This window comes from Rhopilema esculentum, chromosome 15 (assembly GCF_057945365.1).
Source record: "Rhopilema esculentum isolate cy_ngs chromosome 15, ASM5794536v1, whole genome shotgun sequence".
Taxonomy (NCBI): Eukaryota; Metazoa; Cnidaria; class Scyphozoa; order Rhizostomeae; family Rhizostomatidae; genus Rhopilema; species Rhopilema esculentum.
Genome location: NC_142829.1, coordinates 7,534,378 through 7,555,748, shown reverse-complemented (window position 1 = coordinate 7,555,748; position 21,371 = coordinate 7,534,378). Strand labels below are relative to the sequence as shown.

Genomic DNA, 21,371 nt, shown 5'->3' with positions numbered 1-21,371 from the left:
TCTCATTATCGTTAACCACAAAGGCATTGTTCATAAATTTAGCCTTTTTTAAACAGCACACAGGAAATAACGAAATCATTCCCTGTCTCAAAAGCGCCTGCCTTTCTCTCTATGCACAGTTAATGCAAATTGTTCACAACGGCCGAATATGCTTTTAAACTTGTAAATAGATGTTTTCACGCAACAAGCTTTGTTTAATCTTTGTATTGTTCGCTTGTTTCAATGAGTGAATCTCACTTGTCGCATACAATGAAAACGCTCTCTAAAGGCCACCTGTCCCCAATAAGCGATGTAGATACGGGATTCTGGAAGCCAGTGGTGGTGGAAAACCCAGACCGGACCTCTAGAAATCCAGCCATTTCCACAATTTTATTTTGTTTTAACGCTTTGCTGGTTCTTGTTGGCACATAATATTGCTGTAAATATCTTAAACCAAGACATTGGAGTCCCTATTTCAACTGCTTAAATCAAAGAGACCAAATTTTTAGTCAAAACTTAAACTAGAAAGACAAGAGGGAATTGTGATAGGAAAATAGAATCTTGCTTTTTGGTGGGCTAGTTTTACTTGTCAAGAATTTGGTTGATTCATGTTCATTTTTCGCTTCTTCAGCTGTGGTATATTTGCATCCTTATACTCAATACATAGTGGATGCGTGTCTGGATGCAATATTTTACTTTATTTTGGTGCAATGTGCTGCTTTCTGACTTTTGCATTGGCGTTCCCTGAAGGATTGTCATGTTATGGTTATTTCGTGAATATTTTTGCTGAGTTTTTAATTGCATCAGAAACAGCATACGTGTTAGACGATTTTGATTCCCTTTTAAACATTTGGAACTTTAAGATTGGCCAATTTCAACCACTGATATTTGTGTAAATAGAACATTGTTTCTGTTCGTTTCCATTTTTTTCTATTTCTATTCCAGTACCATTTATAACTTCCAAAAATATTGAAATCGATCTACCTAAAAATGTCAGTTTGTCCAGATGATAATGCGTTTCAGTCAACTGCAGGATATCAAACTGCGTTTCTTTAAATTGAACCTGCGATCCATACCTTTGTAATACCCTGTCCACTGTTCTGTATTTTCTGATCCATGTAATTACATTCTGCGCTTTCTTATTCGGTCAACTTCCTATTTCCATGATTGCGCATGCGCTTTGTTGATTTACAGGTCTCTTTGTGGTAAGTAATGGATTGATATTGATTGAGTTCACTGATCCATGAACGCAGAGCGTAGTGTGCAACCAAGCTGAGGGGGACTATCAATGGGCTTGCTTACGCTTGGAGTGGCTGGAGTGTTTGGTGTAGTGTGTTAGATTGTTTCCGTTTGGATTCCATCGCGAACTGGCACAGGTATTGGCTTGTAACAAAACACAGTCAGATATGGCCTTAACTTCTAGTTTATCGTGTGTTGACTATTTATCGATCAAATTTGGATGCCAAAGTTTGAGCAGCGAAAAGGAGATCTATAACCACCTTAGCCAAGAATGGTTTTACGGGCCGCTTATAGGAGAGTTTAGCTTTCACGGAAAGCAAGATTCTTGGAACAGTATTTTTCATGATACCAATTTTTCGACTGAAAAGAAACTCGGGACGACTAGAGGATATAAAAATTCCCTTCACAAAAGGCACAAGTTTAGAAGTATCAGAAACAAGGGCATTTCAGAAAGTGTTGGAACATGGAGGGACGAGTGTATATCCGACAAATTTTCGTCAGATACAGAGACCTCGAAGCGCCAAGGAAAAGAAATCCTTGCATCGAAGAGTGAAATGGAAGAGGGTAAAAATAATAATAACTTTGTTTCGTTGGAAGATATCGAGAAAGACGCGATGTCAACTTCTGTCGATTGTGATGATGATTATGATGACGATAATCAGAGTGACTCTGAATTAGAACTGCTACAAATTTGTGGTAAAGAGAATATTGCTGAGACTCACAGCATATCCGAGAGCATGGCTACAAATTTCTCAAGAAAAAGATCTTCAACCGAAAGCCTAGTTGAATGTGATAACTTCGCAAAACGTATGCGCCCCTCTCTGGATCTGACAAAAATGCAAAATTCTAGATATTCATCGAATGAAGATTGTGACAGGTTTATTCCGATTGTCTTACCGTCATCTTTATAACAGCTATTTATTACAAGCTTCTATTTTTAGGTTTTATATTCTGTGTAGATTATAAAAAATTCAAAATTATGCAAAGTTAACAAGGTTACCATTTATTCTTGAAATAACCCGCTTCCTAGCCCATCAGAAGGTGGTCTAATATATTTATGAAAGATATCATTCAAGCAAAAACCAAATTGCTCGTAAAATTTCTCATAATGGCGAGAGTCACGAAATATTGATAAACAACCATTGTTAACAGCGTAAATACCTTCTCGTTTTGTGATAAAAGTCATACGACTGTTGTTTCCTATGGAATACTTTACACGATACATAACAAGTCGTTTCGAGCCTTTTGTGACTTTTTAATAATTTTCGCAAATTAAAACTTGCTAATAGCATAGGTTTGGCAGAAAAAATTCCCCTTTTATTTGCGCATTGAAAACTATTTGAATTCGTGATAGTTGTTTCGCCGTTTGGAGGCAGGAAGGGCGTACTTTGCTGTTGTGTTTTGGATTGTTGACGTCACGTTTAGACTTTACAACAGCACGAAGGATTTCGTTTCGAAACAAACTTAAATGTGATCAACTTTTTTCCTCAACCTTGATTTCTAGTCACATATCTCTGTTACTCAAAATTGCTTGAGTGTTGAATAAAGTATTAACAAAGTTAGCTTGCATTTAATGTATATAAAAACAAGAAACAATATTTATCATGATCATCCAAACTTCGACAATGGTTTCTGTTTATTGCCTGCCCTTTCCCCTTGCTTACATGATTGATAAGGAGATACTTGACCGATTAGCTATTCTAAGTCAAAAAACCCTTTGAAAAACATTACTGAGCATCAACGATTTTCTCAAGGATTGAAAAGAGCCCATACAGTTTCCTGTGGGTTTTGAAAAACATCACGTGACTATTCCTTGTAGTTTATCGTGAATAAGTATTCGTGACTTTTGAAGATCAGAAAGATTAAACCAGGTTTATCATTAGCTGTTTTGCTGTTTTTTGTCTTTGATCAGCTACCAGGTGAATGTTTTCCGCGAGACGTACAAAATGCACTTGTTATCCTCAATTCAACAATTGTGCATGAAAGCCCGCAGTTGCGTGGTTCTTCCTTTAAGACCACAGTTGCGCAAATATTGGCACATGTTGCATGCAACATGGTCGGGAAGTTGAAATCCTCCTTGGCTCAACACAGGCAGTTGGAAGTGGGCGGGTCAAGGGGAGGAGTAGAAAAAGAGCATTAGTAAACGCATTCTGCTAAGAAACCCTGAACCCATCCTGACAGCTCCTTTGATGCGGTCCCCGTTGAATAGACAAAGACTCTGGCACTGCTTCGATGTTTTTTCATTGAGCCTAGATTCTTTGTTTTTGTTTGCTTTAAATATCCGGAAAACTTAAAGGTAATAACTTTGGCATTATCCACTTCTTACGGCAGAAATTGGTTTGGCTTTTAATGGAGTCATTTTTCACATGCCCCATGAATAGACTCGAGATATCTTGATAGACTATAATTGTTGACTGGCTTTTTAAACTCCGGATATTGGTCTACAACTCTTCTTCTGGGACTTTCTGTTTATGCTTAGCGCGTCATCGCTTTTCCTCTGCATGTACAGTAAATCCCCGCATATAAGGACCTACAAAAATAAGAACCTAGAGGCTGTTTTTCCTAAATTATGCACCTTGTAATTAAGAAGCTGTTTCAGTGTGATAAAATATAATAGGTTCTTATCCCAAGGGCAAACAATAGAGTTTTCAATGGTCCTTATTTACTCCCAGATTTTTAAAGATGAGGTAAAATCACAATCGGTATCAAAATTTTCAGTTTTGCATTTTTAGCATTTTATACACTTTAACGAAAGAGAACTTTGAAATCACTTTGACTTTTTAACATAATTATATATAGCAAAATGTTGAAAAATGAAATAAAAGCATTAGAGTTCATAATTTTAATTTCCTGAGGACGTATGAGATCATCTCCAGATCCATCCACTGTCATAGGCAGCCAGTGCGCTCAAATGTCTTCCTGTAAATATCTTTGTAATGTTGCATTAATAACATTGCCAAAAGGAAAAAAACAGGGTTGAATGCATCTCTTGATAATGAATCCTAAAATGCTAAGTAAGAGATCCTTCGAATACGAACCTTCATACTCTGAAATCAGCCTGAACCTCAGAAAAGTAGGTTCTTAAATGTGGGGATTTACTGTAATGTAAAAGAAATATATACTGAAAATAAGATTAGATAGATTGCTAGCAAACAAACAATAGAATCTATCGGTCTACTAATTTCAATGGCATGCTAGACAGTGTGTTTGATTTTGGAAGAAAAATGGGCGTGTCCAGTCACTTTTTGCATCAATCCCCTACCAATAAACAGCAACGTTATGAAGATGTATGTCCCTTTTTTCTGGCACGTTTTGCATTGCGCCTGGCGGTGGCAAAATACTTTGAATATTTCGCGATGCTTTTCCTAAGAAAATAGAATAGCTAGGGTTCTAGAAAGGTGAAATCATTCCCTTATTTTGATAGAGAAATAGTGAATTTGTCCGTGCATTGTGTGCAAGGAAGTTACAAGCATTGCTTTGGATTTCTGCCACGGGGCAAAGCAGTTTATGAAGTTGAAAAAGAAAAAGCAGAAGAAGGACTCTGCTATTTATTCAGCAAACTTTGCTCTCTGCACAGAATGCCGATTTACCATAAGGTATATTGAAACAATTGACATTTTGGTTGAGTAAATACATTCAATTTTGATCGTTCAAATTTAGACGTAATGTCAAAAATTCTACTGCAAATCAGAAAAGGACCATTGATTTTTAAACCATTAACCATTTAACACATTTTCTTATCAGTACCCGCCCACTTCAGTCAACAACCATGCTCTAAGGCAAAACATATGTTCATTTTACTTAAAATTTTAGAGACGTACCAAAGGAAATTGAAAGTTTAAAAAATCAATGTTATATCTGGGCAGTGACCCAAGATGAGCTCGAACTTGATTTTGTGGAGGTATTGAAGATCTCCTAGTCGCTTCCAACCTCTGTCAAATGCATGTGGTTCTTGAAAAGATGTTAAATTCATTTTTTTGCTTTGCTTTTTCAATAGTTTCAAGTCGTCTTTTATACACAGATTCGTCTAATCCTTTCTCTTTGATTGAAATTTGGTTCGTTTGTTGCATCTTTGAAAACAATGTTGCATCGTTTGACAAACCACCGAAATTCTGCGTGCAATTCAGTTAGCAAGCAAAGGTTGAACCAAATATTGCACCATTTGGCCAGGGCTTAACAATTAGAACAAACTGGTTTCTTTTCTGATAGAGAGGTATTTAAGGAGTAAAGTTAAAATGTGAATTCAAGAAGTTGTTTCTTCATGCTGAAATTAAAGATATATTGTTAGGAAATAAATCAGAATCTACGCAGTTGATTTTCCCCCTAAATATTTTCAAGTGCAATCTAGACGTTTTAGATAGCTAGTTTATATTTTCTTGTTACTTGATACTTTTTCTCGATGGCTAGTTTATATTATATTTTAACGAGTTAACGATAGAATCAGCGATTGTAATATCAAATTTGGTTCCAAAGAAAACAAGCATGGGAAGTTGCCTAACGCAGGCCGATTTGCCAAAGGTCTACTGCACGCCTTGAGTATGTAGAATGAAAGCAGAGCATTTCAATGTTAGTCCCGTTGCAAGCTTCTATGAAAACTTGCTTTGAAGACAAGATCTTGCATTAAATTGTTAAGTCAAAGTTAGAAACACGTCATCAAGCAATTATGTTGCAAATTTAACAGACATTTACAGTATGAAATTAAATCATTTAAAGCATAAAAATTTGTTGCAATGTCGTATGGGACCAAGGCTGCCATATTGGTACAGTGTATGCCAAATTTGGCATTTATGACATATTTTGAAGGTCCTTTGTAAATTCTGTGTTTGTCGTGTTTTCTAAATTTAGCATATTTTGGCATATTTCGAATAAATTTGCAGTATTACGCTTTCTTTTCTTATAAACACTCAGGACCTAGAAATCCCACCGCAACTTTTCATAAAAAACCCGTTCTATAAACACAGGATATTTGGTAAAAGCAAAAAAGACAGAAATTTAATAAGACAGATAAAATGACGTAGGCTTCAACACTAAATGAAGATCCCACAGTAACTTTTCAACATTAAAGGCAGTACGTCCCGCAGTTCATTGGTTTATCGAAACAAAGAACAAAATTTATATTTCAGTAAGTTTTCCTTTCGTAACAAAGGACGTCTCTTACTTGCTAGTGATCAGTTGTACTAATTTGCCAAGCTTCTCTAATTTCTAGGACCCTTGAAATTCAACAAACAATTGCCAATGAACAGCGCGACACACTGCTGCAGAATAAATGAAAACAATGATGAAATAGCTGTCATTGACGAATTTGAAACGTAAAAGCTTCCTTTCTCTTTTGATTAATCACTAAATTTCTTAAAACGATAAATTTTTCAAGTTAGAGATAAAAGAGCATCATTTTCTGGTTCTGTGTCTCGAGTTGTCTCAACAAACCTCAAATAACCTTCCACGCAGTCACACATTGCCACTACACATAATTTCTTAAGTTGGCATAATTTTTGCATAATTTTGCATATTTTGTAATTGCATATTTGTAATTTTGGAATCTTTTTAAAAAGCCAAACATAATTAAAGAACAGTCAACTATGAACGACATAACCTACATTCATGAAAATCAGATTAACGAATTGTAGGAGCTCGTAGCCGAAAAACTAACTTTTTAAAAAACCAATACTGTACTTGAGGAATTACTTGTAATTACAAAAAGACAGAGCCCAGAAAACATTACGTTAGATGGCTTTAAGCCGGGGAAGATTATCCAACAATTCGATATTTTTGAGGAAGGCAAATAAATACATTACTTGAATTGAAAACATCAATAAATACATCAATTGAAAAGTGAGAGGAATTCACTGTTGTGCTTGAAATTTTCTTTGTTCCTGTCAAAGCGCGAAGACCAAACCATAGCTGATTTTACTTAAATCCCATTTCTTAGAGAATTTTATTCAAAAGATACCAAGACAATTTGAATAAGGCAGATAGGACAAAGTATCACCGGGAAGAAATGCGAAAAAATTCATAGAATTTACGTTAACAAATGCAATCTTTTTTTAATCGCTGCCACACTTAACTTGCTGGCTCTGCAAATCTTAAGAGGCAGTTTCCAATTAGCATCTCTACCAATACGAATGCAAAATCAGTTGAGTATTCTAGCATTTTGGTTTTGCAGGTTGATACTCAATTTTGTGTACTTTTCGGATACATTCTAAAGGATTTCGTTTTGTGTTGTTTGCAGACGCAAATCTTTGTGTTTAGTTTATTTCGAGTTTTGCAGTCCCGGCTAAAAGGTATTTGATTTCCACCGTATGACTGTATACTCTCGTTCATTCCTGTGACGTCATTTTGTGAGCTGCTCACGCCAAGGTGCGAGATTAGTGCGAAACTTGTTTGCTTGCAGCTTTTCATTTTACGTCAAGCTGAAATGAATGAATTCGAATACAGCTTCAATTAAGTGACAGTAACGATCAAGTCATATTGTTCTTGCTGCTTTGAAACCTACGCAAAAATGGCCGTGGAATGCTTTTCCTGCTGAGTTGATCATAATTAGATAGATAAAGGATCATAATACTGTTTTGAAAGGCGTTAATTGAAAACTGTCTTGTGTGAGCCCCTGAATGGCCAACTGTGTTTTGATTGGTTTCTAATTGGATAAATGATTGAGTTCTGGCAACTGTAGCAATCAAAGATTTTGGCTCTTAAGTAAATTCTCGCAGCTGCTAGAACTACACTCTTTTTTATAAGAACCGGAAAAATAATGTTCATACTGGCTGTTCTTAATTTTTCCCAAACTTTGAGGCTGCGTTTGTCTTGTTATTGAGCTCGATGCCCGACATGGCAAGAAAGTGAGTGAGCCATCCTTTATATGCCGACAAGTTTGAAAATTCACCGACAAAGCAACCGTAGATGAAAAAAACCCCTTTTGCACTTGAATTTTAAGGAGTTTTTATAACGTTTTTCGAAATTACATTTTCAAGTACCTCAGACTTAGCTCGTTCTTGATGTGTTCTTAACTTTTAACCAGTTTTGAGGCTCGTGTTCTTACCAAATTGTCATTTTAAAAAAGAGTAAAGGATACTGTTTTAAATGAATGTATAATTTACTGTCAGCCTTATTGGTCTGTTTGTCAGGATAGAAAGGGAAAAAGTAAGATTGAATTTAATTCTTAAAAGCCAGTAGGACGACAGAGCATGCTGAATTTGTTTTCACTTTAGCAACCGTTACTTACTTTCATCTCAACTAAGTATCCGCACATTTTAAACCATCTGTGATAGCATAATGTTTATAACTATAGTTTTGCGTCTAAAAGGCTTTGAACAAGATAAGTACATGCTAGAAACGCCTTTATCTTCTTCGGTTATCTTCGTGATTCACCCATTATAATTATGGAGGCTATTTGCAGGTCGCTTTTGGTTTCATGGAAATATGGCTTTGTCTGCCTGAACTACTGAATCGCGAGAAATCTCTATTGCAAGGTGTGAGGTAGTGTCATGACCCGTGATATCAGTTTTGGCGGGGTTCTGTTATCGTTCACAACTGACGCCAAAGTATTCATGTTAAGCAAGATTACAGCAAGTGGCGACGTAGATAGCAACTTCATGTACGCATTTAGGTGGTGATAGGCCGTTAGTTTCCACCTTTTAAGATCGGAGAATTTTCGGTGCATCCAGGGTTTAGCATTACATGGTCGGAGATACCAAAATACCAGACCTAGCATTTCACTATTATGTAACATGTAACTAGTGTATTTTGTTTGAATTTTCCGTTTTCTCTTTCATTAATTCTCGTTTGCTGAGAGATAGCTTGTTTTTTGCAAGATGGCAAGCACGGAATTCTAAACAACGACCTATTCTCTATGTGTTGTGCTGGCTTTGCTATGCTTGCAACTTAATGCACAGTCGTTCAGGAAACTCCTCGAGTGACTCTATGTTGATGACTCTGTTGCAGTTGCAGAAAAGCCGACATCCGCATTGTGGTTTTCGAATGGTCGACCGCAATAGCGCCTGCATTTTGTTGTACTTTGACAAACTAGAATGCTATTCATGAAGTGGATGCACGCATTTACTGAAATTAATAACAGATCGTTAAATTTCTTCAGTTTTACTTGCCAAGGACACGTTCAACAATAGCTGTTGTTGACCAAATCGTTTTGTTTTTCAATTTCATCGTGGTATTCTATTGAACATGCATCAATTTGCGTGTTTTGGTCGGTATATTAAAGTAAACATCAAACATGTTTGCTTGTGAATGGGAAGTTGGTTAAAGGCGGTTATGGTAAATAACTTGAGGCGTTGCAGTGCTCACTTCAAGCTGAAAAGAAACTATTCAAAGTTCCTATTTGTTTTCTTCATTAATATTTTTTGATAAAATTAGAATATGTTGTTTAGTACTGGTTAGTGGTCTTTGCAAGAAGAGCTGTCCATTGTGGGGTTGTCATGTTTGATATCCAAAATATGCAACTCACTCGTGAGGTGCTGTGGAGATTTGCATGTCCTGTCCGACCATATAAAAGCTTGAAGAGCAATTCTTTTGTCTGAATGAAATTCGGAAAGTTGCTATATTTTTGCTGTGTTAATTCCATCCAATAGAGTATCGAAGAAATATCTTAAACATCTGCGTTGGTGATATCGGAAACACCTCAGATAGCACACTTCGTTGATCTGCCACGTTCCCAGAACCTCCTGTTGCCAAAGAGGTCGCTACGTCAGTTGGTTGATAATACTTTCGTCAAATATATTGTTACAACCTGAAAGCTTTTCTTCGGCTTACGGTGAAATGCCGCTTATTTTAGCCAATACCCAGATGAACGGTTTTTTGTGGGTTGTGTAATCGAATCTTTTCTCTCTGCGTATGTCTTTATAGAAAATGCAAAAGAAAAATAATCACCTTGTACTTGTGAAGTAATAATATCAAGAGAAATCCTGATATTTTTTAAAAAGTTGACAATTGACGAGTAAGTTCATACTGACTCTAAAGCAAGAGTGCGGGCTTCCAAAAATGATTACAGACATAGACGTCGACTTCTAATTCTGCCAGGGTAAGGTCAAAATTGGAGATGGAAGTGTTGTCATAAAAAGTGGTTCACTATCTTTCATTAAGTGTCATTGGAAAGTGGCACATGTAAAAGGTTCTTTTCGTAGCGAACCGCCACTGCTAAAAACGCTTTTTTGATTTGCCGTTTTTGAAATTGTAAAAAAATTGCTTTTTGGCTGTTCTGAACCAAATGCTCACTGGGATGGCACACCCTCTAAGTAAAAATTAACAAATTCGAGTTTAACCTAATTGTGAATCATTCAATTACCCTTACTAACGCCATTATGAGATGAGGGAAACTTCACTCGCCCCAAGCCCAAAACTCATCAACAAATTCCCAACTTTAAACTCTTCGATTTTTCATAAAAAAAGTCACTTCAAACTTAATTGGAGTTTAATGCAAATAATTTACAAAACATAATTTTAACATTTTTCCTCCTGTCCAGTAAAAAAAAGATCTTGTGCAACAACTTGAGGTCAGACTTGCATAGAACTGTCTTGTCATCGCCAACATAATTAATTAATAATCGAGCTAATTGTAATCGAATCTGAAGACATTAACCTTCGTGCACAAGAGCCTCGGCGTTCTCCAATGATCATATCAACATACACCCAGCACGAGCCGGCCTTATGCGACGTAGTTCTTTATCACGAATCGAATGTTAATTTAAAACATGATGCAAAACTGTTTCGTGTTTTGTCGCCCACTGTCATTTTGTCCCAGTTCCATCCCGTTATTCATCATGTTTCCTCGAACCGTCTCCGTCTCCCAGTGTCACTCTATTGCCCATACGTCATCTACTGTCGTATGCCGATATGTCATCTACTGTCCAGTGGGGGCACCAGGGGAGGGCTGGGGGGCTACAGTCCCTCCGTCGAAAGCATCTAGCCCCCCCATCGGAGGAAATTTTAGGTTATTGTCGGAGCAAATTTGACAAAATAACGTACGAAAACTGCATATTTTAATCATTTTAGCCCCCTGTCGGAAGCTCCAACCCCTCTGTCGAAAGATTTCTGGCGCCACCTCTGCTCCCTTCTTGTTTTAAACATATTTCAGTTATGATTAGTATTATGAAATTTTGATTAAAGACAACTTTATTTATGCAACGTATATTGACATTTGAGCTGTCCAGATGTCCAATGATATGGCCGCTAAGTAACAATATAAGAACGTATTTCTACTTTTTCAAAACTTTATTAAATAAATGCTGTTGTTCTTGTATTGAAACTTTGCTTGGAAGCAAAACATAATAGATGGTTAAAACAAAGATATATATTCTGATTTTTTTGTAATCAAATGTAACAGGAAAATCAAATAATCTTAAAGGTTGCCCGCTTAAACATTTCTAAAATGCAGCATTTGGCCTTAGGGAGAGAAACTAGACGTTAAGGAAATACGAAAATGTCGCTTGGGTGTCAAAATTCGTAGGAATCTTTAACCCCCCTCCCCCTAAATAAATCGATTCCCACTGCACTACTGACTACAATCCCAACGATCTCTTTGAAAGTTTGATCCCCGCTCTGGTATCCTGTTGCTACATCACTGTCCAGTCAAAATTCGAACTGATTCTACTCGCCTTGTTGTAAGAACATGCTTTAGTGAACAGATATCTATAGATCTGTATGGCAGTGCCTGAAACTCAAGACTTTATCTTATTTCTGGAAATCTCACCTGTTTTTTTTGATAACACGCGAACGAAATGCACAATGCTTTGCCGGGTGTCTTCATATAGACTTTAATTAGCGCCATGCACGCATGGTATATATCGTGTTGTCTGCAATTAATTTAGACCTTACTCTGGGAACCTTCCAATAATTTAGTTTGGGAGGAAGACCAGCTGCGGATACAATAGAAGGTTATAACAACTCTGCTAATCACAGACACGAAAACGCTTCGGTAACTGCAAATTTCATTTGCGGTATTCATAACTACTTTCGTGGCTACATGCATTGGTGCATGCATTGGTTTATGCCTCGTGTTATCGCGTATAGACAGTCGAATGCCTTAATGCCTTATTGTGCATGAAGCAGCAAATTCTTCTTCTTCCCTACCAACAGCAGTCGGCAGTCTGTTGCAACCCAAGATAAACTATAAGATGCACATAAGCAGAAGAAAGTGGACATCGTGTCTTTTTCCCAGCTCTATTTCCATTCAAGCTTATGCAAATTAATTAATCACTTTTAGAATAATTATGGTCTATTTTGATTTTTTATGAAATCACATCAACTGTCCACTTAAAACTGGATGTGACTGAATTTAAGATATTGTACAATTATCTCATCTTTTGAAAGCACCTTTTTTAAATGCTTGATTTTGTCAATAGTTAATTTTGTTTAGAAATCATTTCTTTAAAGAGAGCAGAAAGGCTGACAAGGTCTTCAGCCTAAATTAAATTGGAGCTCTGGAAATTGGAATGGACACGTGCACCCAAGTCTTCCCGATAGTGGGACCCCTGGCTTAATATGGGCTTTGCTAACCCCCAAATTCTGTTGTCTTGATTTTTGCGCCAATAAAGCACCCGAATTGATATTTAGAACGCCCCACTTTATTTGGCAACACGAACCTCTTCTGTGAATATTCTATTACACGATGAATTATGACAAACGTTCATCATTTTCAGGTCATGTTGCACCATCATTTGGAAAGATAGCATTTTGGCAAGAATTGTACTGTTTCGCTTAAAATCAAAACAACTGTGAGAGAAATTGGAAAGCAAACCTTCTGACCTCGCTTCCAGCAAGACACTGCCAAGTATGTTGATATTACGTGTTGTGGAAGGGCTTACACCGTACATTAAATCATTAACAAAATACTTAATATTATTGTCACTTTGGAAATTATGCTTTCTACAGTTGGTTCCATTGAGGCTATTAAAATCAGCGAATTTTGGTTTTTTTAAATCAGTCTTAACATATTTGGTGCTTAACTGAAAAGAGCAGTTTTCGTTGAATTTAAGCATGTCTTTCTCTAGATTTCCATGAAGCATTTTCCATTAAACTATAAACATCACCCGACAGTTCTAGTAAATTCTCCATATGTCGTTAATAATTTAATAGTCTTTTTAAATGTTCTACAGTTTTTTATCTTTCAAATCACAAAATAAGTTTGGCATGTATTGTTTTCAAAATTTCCCATTTCAAGAATTAAATTATACTTGATGAGGAAAATTTATTTACATTTACCTAATCTATACATTGCTTGAAATCTCTGCATTTACTGTGTTATCGCTAAAATCTTGATAAACGTGATCACTGGGTCACACCGGGCATCGTTTTAAAAACATATCTGTTTTGAAGTGGCCATTCTTATTGTAAAAAACTAGAGTTTATGTGAGCATAATTTTCTTTTTTATGGTTTAATATTTTAGCTTGTCGTATAACAGGTTACCTTGAGTTAAAATTCTGTGTGGTGTTATTAGCCCTATGTGCCTATATGGCTACATGAGTGGAATACTAAAACTCTTGATTTAGCTTGGTAATTTTTTGATTCAAGGGTCCTAAACATGAGCAAAAAAAGCCTTTACATCGCTAAACTCTTCGGCCAAGGTTCATCTCCGTTGTTAGAAGGCGTAGGAATGCATTGGTTTATCTGCAGAAACTCGAAGGGAAAAGATTGTCCCTTGTTTCCAGGTGTTCGTAAACGGGTGTATTAGTGTATTCATAATCTAAAAGGTTTCTATTGAAGAGAAATGTCTTGATTCTCTTGGATTGTGTAATATGTAACGCCCTAAAGAGATTTTGTATCTTATGGTTTCCAAAATTTAATACTTGAAATAGCATCATGAAGTTCCTCACATTAAAATGTTGCCATGGGAATGTCTAAAAATATCAGGTGGAAGAGAATCGTTGAAAAGATCAGCTTTAATTCAAAGAATCCGATAAGGTGAAAATTCAGTTTATGAGAATTAACAGCTGGGTAATCACGGCTAGCTTTAGTATTGTTAAAATGGACCTTTGGAGATCTGGTAGCTCACAAAAGGGAATACTTTAAAGGCTCTTGCGCAACCGGCATGCTTTGCGATTACATTTTCGAAACCGGCCTAATATCGTACTGCATGAAAATACAAAACACATTCAATTTCTCAAGATAGCTGCCGCTAAGCATGCCGGTTGGGCAGAGGTCTTTAATAAGACGAATATAAATTTATAAAAGGATTGTTTCATAGTTACCAGGCCTTGTCTTGTGGTCTTAAAGGAAGTTGCCAAATGAAAAACAGTACAAGTGCTTCTGGAATCATTTTCTCTTCATAGCCGGCTCGGTGCACCATGCTCGTAAAGTTCTCTAATCATGTGAAGTTTTCAGTATATTTCAGTCAAAGCAAACTTAGTGCTGTTAAAAAAAGAATGCGTATGCATATAACTCCTTTATTCTCTAAAATTTGCCTCGAGTTTTCAGAACCTGTCATCTGTAATTTTTTTGAATTAAACACTCACCTAATTTCTTTTTAAAGATCAATAGAAGTAAAATTGGCTCTTTTGCTATTCAGACTATTGCACCATAATCCAGTTTCGTACTTTTAATTGCAATTATATTTCTTTGGGGGAACTACTCTCATTTTTTGAGAGGTGCTTCTAAATCTTCTTTTGGTCTTCCTTAAAAGAGGAGACTCGAAATATCAATTTGCCTCATCAAAAGTTCTATTCTTACAAAGACTCTCCAACCTCGTCTCATCGGCGTTGTGTTGCTGACCAAAAAATTTTTTATAAATACTTCCATTGGTATTGCTTCCATAAGGTCAAAGATATTATCCATAATTGCATGTTTTGATCTCATAATTGCATGACTATAGCCTGTCTTATGTGTTGGCTTGGTAGTATTAAAATAGCTTTGAAACTCGAGAATTGAAATTGCTCTTCTTAACACCGGCAGGAAATTTCTTCTGTTCACCCAGACGTAATAACCATGAATCGCACATCAAACTTTGTTCATGGTCACACAACCATCCTAAGATTAAAAGCTAAATTTTATAATTGTTGTTCAAATAAGCCAATTGGACGCTGTATGTCGATGACCTGCTCATCGGCTTTGCTTGCCTGAGCCTGACCATTTTCCTCTTACGTTACGAATATGCACCATTTTACCCGTTTATTTAAGTATCGTTTTGACTTGCCAGTATGTTAACATGCTAACCTAACACCACATCATGTCCAAAACCGGCCTAGGCATTGATTTTTAGCTCTGATGTTCGCCATAGAGTCATCTACTTGAAAGAGATCACTGGCTTGCTTCAATCGATCAAAACACACTATGCTTTAATTAATATTTCTATATAATGTCCCAATAAAGCCTAGCGCACACAGAAAATTTTTGTCGCAAAAGACGAAGACTTTGTCTTTTTCGTATGCACTTGCTGCCCGCACGCAACATGACTGATTTCGGATTTCCCTCTACTTAACAATAGTTTTCCAGTGAACTATGTGCTTTCCTCTTTGGCGGAAAAGAGGTCTGAGAAAGTCACGTGAACGAAGAAGACCAAAGTCATTCGATTTTGGCCCCGAACACTTTTATTGTAAAAGTAACAATTGCAAAAGCTTATGTTTTAAAACAACGTTTGCAAGTGACTCCAGCACTCCAGACCAGCGAGCCGTAGCCATTAACAACTCTTGAAAAGCTACAGTAACCACGAATATTAATTTCAAAGGCGACATAGCGCAGCACCATCGTAGGCCTCCTTTCGGCTTTAGAACGGAAAGCAACCTTAAGGCCTTTTGTTTTGCAAAGCCGAAATATGAATTTCTAATGGATAGATAGATGCTACAGAATGCACTTGGTTTTATCCATTTTAACTTTATTTATTCAAGATAACCAATTTAGAAGTTTATCAGGGCAGATTTCGCCGAGCAATTTCACAACGTTATATTAGAAACCCCACCCCCGTCTACTTCTGTAAATCACTTTGTATTTGTAGGATCACTTTCATCTTTTTTTCATTGTGTTTGTACATTTTAAAGATATATAAAAATATCATGTTTACGGGGTCTGTTTACATTGATGCCTTCCAAGTCCAAAATATGCATCCTGGTGTTCACTTAAAGAATGCTCCAGAAAGAAAAGTTTAAGTTGCATCCTCAGAAGGCAACCTCAGATGGCAAAAGTCAACAAACCGATAGACAGGGAATTTTGCATAACATTCTAGCAAACTGGGTAACCGAAGTTTTTAAAGTTTAAATTATAAGAGTAAAGGCCACTGATCATTTTAAGCCCTGGGAACATTCTAGCAAATGACCGGAAGTTGCGTTTCCGGAAGCATGAAAAATGCACGGTCAGCAAAATTTCAACTTTCGATACTATCGATGATAAATCTGATGATACTATCGGAAAGAACATGTAAAATTGAGCAAAAGATTTAAAAAGAGCAATGTGATCTGACCTATATGCAAAAAGTTATTGCTGTGGAAACTTTTCGTTTTGTCAAACAACTTGCTTTCTCGAGTTTCCTGATAGTGCAGACGCATAGCAGTAGAATTGTGCATGTTATGATAATAGCATGAAGTTTGGTACAAGTACACAATCCAATATGCTGAATACGATGAAGTTCATATCAAGCTTCAAAAAAGCCCCCAATAGCTATTTTTGGACTGGGGTACTGGTACCCAGTCCTCTTTCTGGTATAGCACTACAACCTTCTTAACATTGCAAGTTATAAAGCTGAAACTTTTTTCTGGCGTTATTTGACGTGCTGGATAAAATGGGATGCAAAAAAGCTTTAAAAATTTCATAAAAGCAATTTTTAAACTATGGTTCTTGTCATCATCATCATGAGTCATTCAGCCACTGCCTGGCTGCTTGTTCTTCTTGTCTCGACAACACGTCTTCATATGGTTCTTCTACCCAGTCCTATATTGGGTCTTGCACTGTAACTTTGTAACTATTCTAACTGAAACTTGGTTTCCTGGTGTAATCTGAAGTGCTAGATAAAGTGAAATGTAGACCTAGTTTTAAAACTTCACTAAAGGCTTTATTTAGACTGAGGTACTTATACCTAGTCCATTGCTGGCTATCGCACAAAAACTCTTTGATTACGCAAGTTGTAAAACTGAAACTTATGCGAGAGGGGGGGGGGGGGGGGGGCTTGTGAACAGTTTGTAGTTCTAGGTTGGGGGCTTATTCGAGAAGTGGCTTTTTCGAAGGGAGCCAATTATTTACGGTATCGTCAAACGTCACCTTTCTTTTTTTGCCGTTACCGTCAGAGCAACTGAACGTAAACTGTGTAATAGACAATCGCCCTCAATCCCTAATCTTCACCCTTAACTATCCCTTAGCACTCAATTTTTACTTTTTCGTTGCTGGAAACTAGAAAAAGCTTTTCTTTGTTTCTACAACCATTATGAAATATGCATTTTTCCCAAAGCCAAGACCATGACCAATAATAAAACTGAGAAATTAAACAGCTCGTTTTCTCTCTTAAAATCTTTTTAATCTGTAACTGATGTGAATTTGGTTATGCATAGATGTTTAATTGCACCTGGCTTTTTGAGATAAAGATCGAAATGCTGAATTCATTTTGATGTCAAAGATTGCTGCATTTATGATTTTCATTTTTGGCGGGGGTTTCGAATTCAGTTTTGAATACGTTATGTTATGCAGGGGCCAGGGCCGTCTCTAGATATTGTTCCCAAGAGAGGCTTCTTCCATGTACCATTTGCCGAAAGGTTGGGTGAACCATCTTTTATTCGTCGACATGTTTGTAAATTTGCCGACGAAGTATCCCTAGATGGTAAAACACTCATTGTGTTTGAAACGGAATGTTCTCACAAGGGGGTTTCACACCCCTAACTCCCCTTATCGTTACGGCCCAAGAAGGGGCACCCCGAAACATCAAGAGGGTGTACATTGTTGAGGAAAACCTCCAATCTCGCTGGTATCAGAATAGAGAACCCAAGAGCCGAAACATGAATCCAAGAAGTACAACTATTTGCTTTACATCTCCGTCTTTTTCCAAATCTCAAACGATTGCAACACTACGACGACTCCTACGTCGAACACTCTTCTTTTTCAAATGAATTTGCGGAATATATACGTTTACTTATGTTGCTAATTAGTTTTGAGTCATGAACTTCTAATTATAACTACCAATCAACTTGCATATATGTTAGTCAGGTGTTTATTTAGGATAAGCATAATAACTTAATCAGCGGGCGTGGTATAACTATTTCCTATAACCTCGGACGGATTCAGCTTAAAGCGAGGTTTTGACGCAAATGCTACTCTAAAACAACAAGAAGAAAATACTTGCATGACTAACAAAGAACCCGACGAAATCAATGAACTAATTGTAAAAATACACGTGTTATATGCAAAATGGCGGATTCCCAACATACATTGCAGTCAGTTTTCTCAGTGTATCTTCTTTGACCACACCCATTTGTATACTTTCTAGACAGAACCCATATTACATGCAACAAAACAGTATTCCTTAAGTTGTAATCACCCGTTTAAAGTATAACCCAATAATAGGGCTCAGTTGATATTAAATTTTGTTGGGTGAGAGGTTCAATCGACCAAAAATACGCTTGTTAAGAAACTAGGATTGCTGTTGAGCTTATCACCTCTGAATAGCAATTTTTACAGGATTCATATTTTTGGGCAGGCTTCATGCTGGTATCAGACATGCAAGTGTCAATGCACAATAACACATACCATTTCAATCACCATACCCCTGTTCATTGCTTTTCGATTGAAGTTCATTTCATTATTATACTTGGCAATGGCAAAACATTTAATTATTTAGAGCTTTTTAATTTTTTTAATTTCTGCTGGCGTCGCTTTTTGCTGACCTTATCAACCGCACATTATAATCTTACACTTCGAATCAATAAACATGTGGCTATTTTCTCTTAGAGTCAATGGAGCTTATCAATAATTCATCTCGTCGTGTCTTTTTACTTTTCACGACAATCCAAATTTCAATATTCCCTTACGTGAATGAACGTGCTCGCCATTCAACTTTTGACCAAACACTTGGCGCAACTGTAGGGAACCTAAATGGTAGCAGCGGGCTATTAAAAGTGCGGGCAGTAGTTCAAGAAATTTGAATAGGTATTATTGGCGAAGTTTTTATTGTACAAGACAGGAAAATAAAGTAATGATTTATGTGGTAGATGGGGTTGTCAGGTCGCATAGAATAGAAGAAGATTTAGATTTGACTTCTCACAAGTGAAGGGACACTCGTTTTGTCTAGTTATTGTTCAATATGACGTTAGGCCTACGAATTTTAGAGGACCGGGTATTCATTACCGTCGAAATGTTGAATTGGCCCATGTAGCATTTGTGAGAACATGTGTGTTCGAAGCAAAAAAACTAGACGCTAGAGGTTTATCTCTATCTGCCCTCCACGCCTCGTATTTCGAGATTATTTACAAATCCATTAGAATCTAGGATTTCCAGAGGCGGTGCTACGGGGAGGTGTTGCGGGCTGTAACACCCCCAAGAGTCACGAATTGGTTCTTTACTCGGAAGATTTGGCATTTTTGGTGATTGCTCTGCAAACTTGGTAGTTGCATAAATTAAAAGATCTATAATAAAAAATAGTCGATGATATAATTAATTGTTTTCACTTTCATTGATATTCTTCTCTCCTTGGCACGTTAACATTTTAACTGTTAATGGGCAAACTAAAGCAGTGAGAACCAAACTCCACCTTAAGGGGTGGGTGCGCGAATGATGAGAATGATTACAAGAGATTGTGTTGTAAGATAGTAGGAATTCCATCAATCAGTGCTTTTTCAGCCAACTGGAAGCATCAAATTTCCAAAATCCCCCCCCCACCTTCTGCGAAAACCATGGTGCCGCTTCCGGTAGCAACTATCGTGTGCTTCTTTATTGCTCGTGTCGCAATAATCTAGAAGCTAGCAAAAACTTAACCTATCTAAGTTATGGTTCCTTTCCTGGTTAATAACTGAATGAAGAAAGTTTTTTATATTAAATATTTTCTCTAACACCGCCCCTCGATTTAACTGTCAATGAACGAAAGGGCAATTTTTGAGAAAATTTCATTTTCCACGAAACCGTCCTAAACCTGTCAAAAGACCTTATTTTAGTATCTTAGAACACCCTTAGAATACTTTTTGAATTCTTAGTTGGTTAGTTTGAACATTATTTTTAGGTTGATTTTTTAGATGAAAAAGTAAGGCAATAGCCAATAGGCTTAGGAAGAATGGGAATTTTTGATGAAATATTCTTTCCATTATACCCTCCTGAACCTGGCAAAAGGCCTCATTTAAGTAACTTAGAACACCCTTAGAATACTTTTTGAATTCTTCGTTGGTTAGTTTGAACATTATTTTTAGGTTGATTTTACCCGGAAAAATAAGGCTATAGGCTTAGGAAAAATGGCAATTTTTGAGGAAATATTTTTTACATTATACCCTGCTGAACCTGCCAAAATGCCTTATTTAAGTAACTTACAACACCCTTAGAATACTTTTTGAATTCTTCGTTGGTTAGTTTGAACATTATTTTTAGGTTGAATTTTTGACGAAAAAGTAAGGCTATAGGCTTAGGAAAAATGGCAATTTTTGAGGAAATATTTTTTTCATTATACCCTCCTAAACCTGCCAGAATTCCTTATTTAAGTAACTTACAACACCCTTAGAAAACTTTGTGAATTCTTTGTTGGTTAGTTTGAACACTATTTGTAGGTTGAATTTTAGCCGAAAAAGTAAGGCTACAGGCTTAGGAAAAATGGCAATTTTTGAGGAAATATTTTTTCCATTATACCCTCCTGAACCTGGCAAAAGGCCTCATTTAAGTAACTTAGAACGCCCTTAGAATACTTTTTGAATTCTTTTTTGGTTAGTTTGAACATTATTTTTAGGTTGATTTTACCCGGAAAAGTAAGGCTATAGGCTTAGGAAAAATGGCAATTTTTGAGGAAATATTTTTTACATTATACCCTGCTGAACCTGCCAAAATGCCTTATTTAAATAACTTAGAACACCCTTAGAATACTCTTTGAATTCTTCGTTGGTTAGTTTGAACATTATTTTTAGGCTGAATTTTTGACGAAAAAGTAAGGCTATAGGCTTAGGAAAAATGGGAATTTTTGAGGAAATATTTTTTCATTATACCCTCCTAAACCTGCCAGAATGCCTTATTTAAGTAACTTACAACACCCTTAGAATACTTT

At 36.6% G+C, this 21,371-nt stretch overlaps 1 protein-coding gene across 1 annotated transcript in view; it reads left to right on the top strand.

Annotated features, from left to right (window-relative positions):
* LOC135685448 (cyclin-dependent kinase 8) overlaps nt 1–13,712 on the top strand; it is a 45,361-nt gene extending 31,649 nt beyond the window's left edge. Inside the window, exon 14 of the mRNA XM_065201392.2 lies at nt 12,864–13,712. The gene's annotated coding sequence lies outside the window, so the exon portion shown is untranslated. The remainder of the gene's footprint in view (nt 1–12,863) is intronic.
* Nucleotides 13,713–21,371: the final 7,659 nt, after the last annotated feature.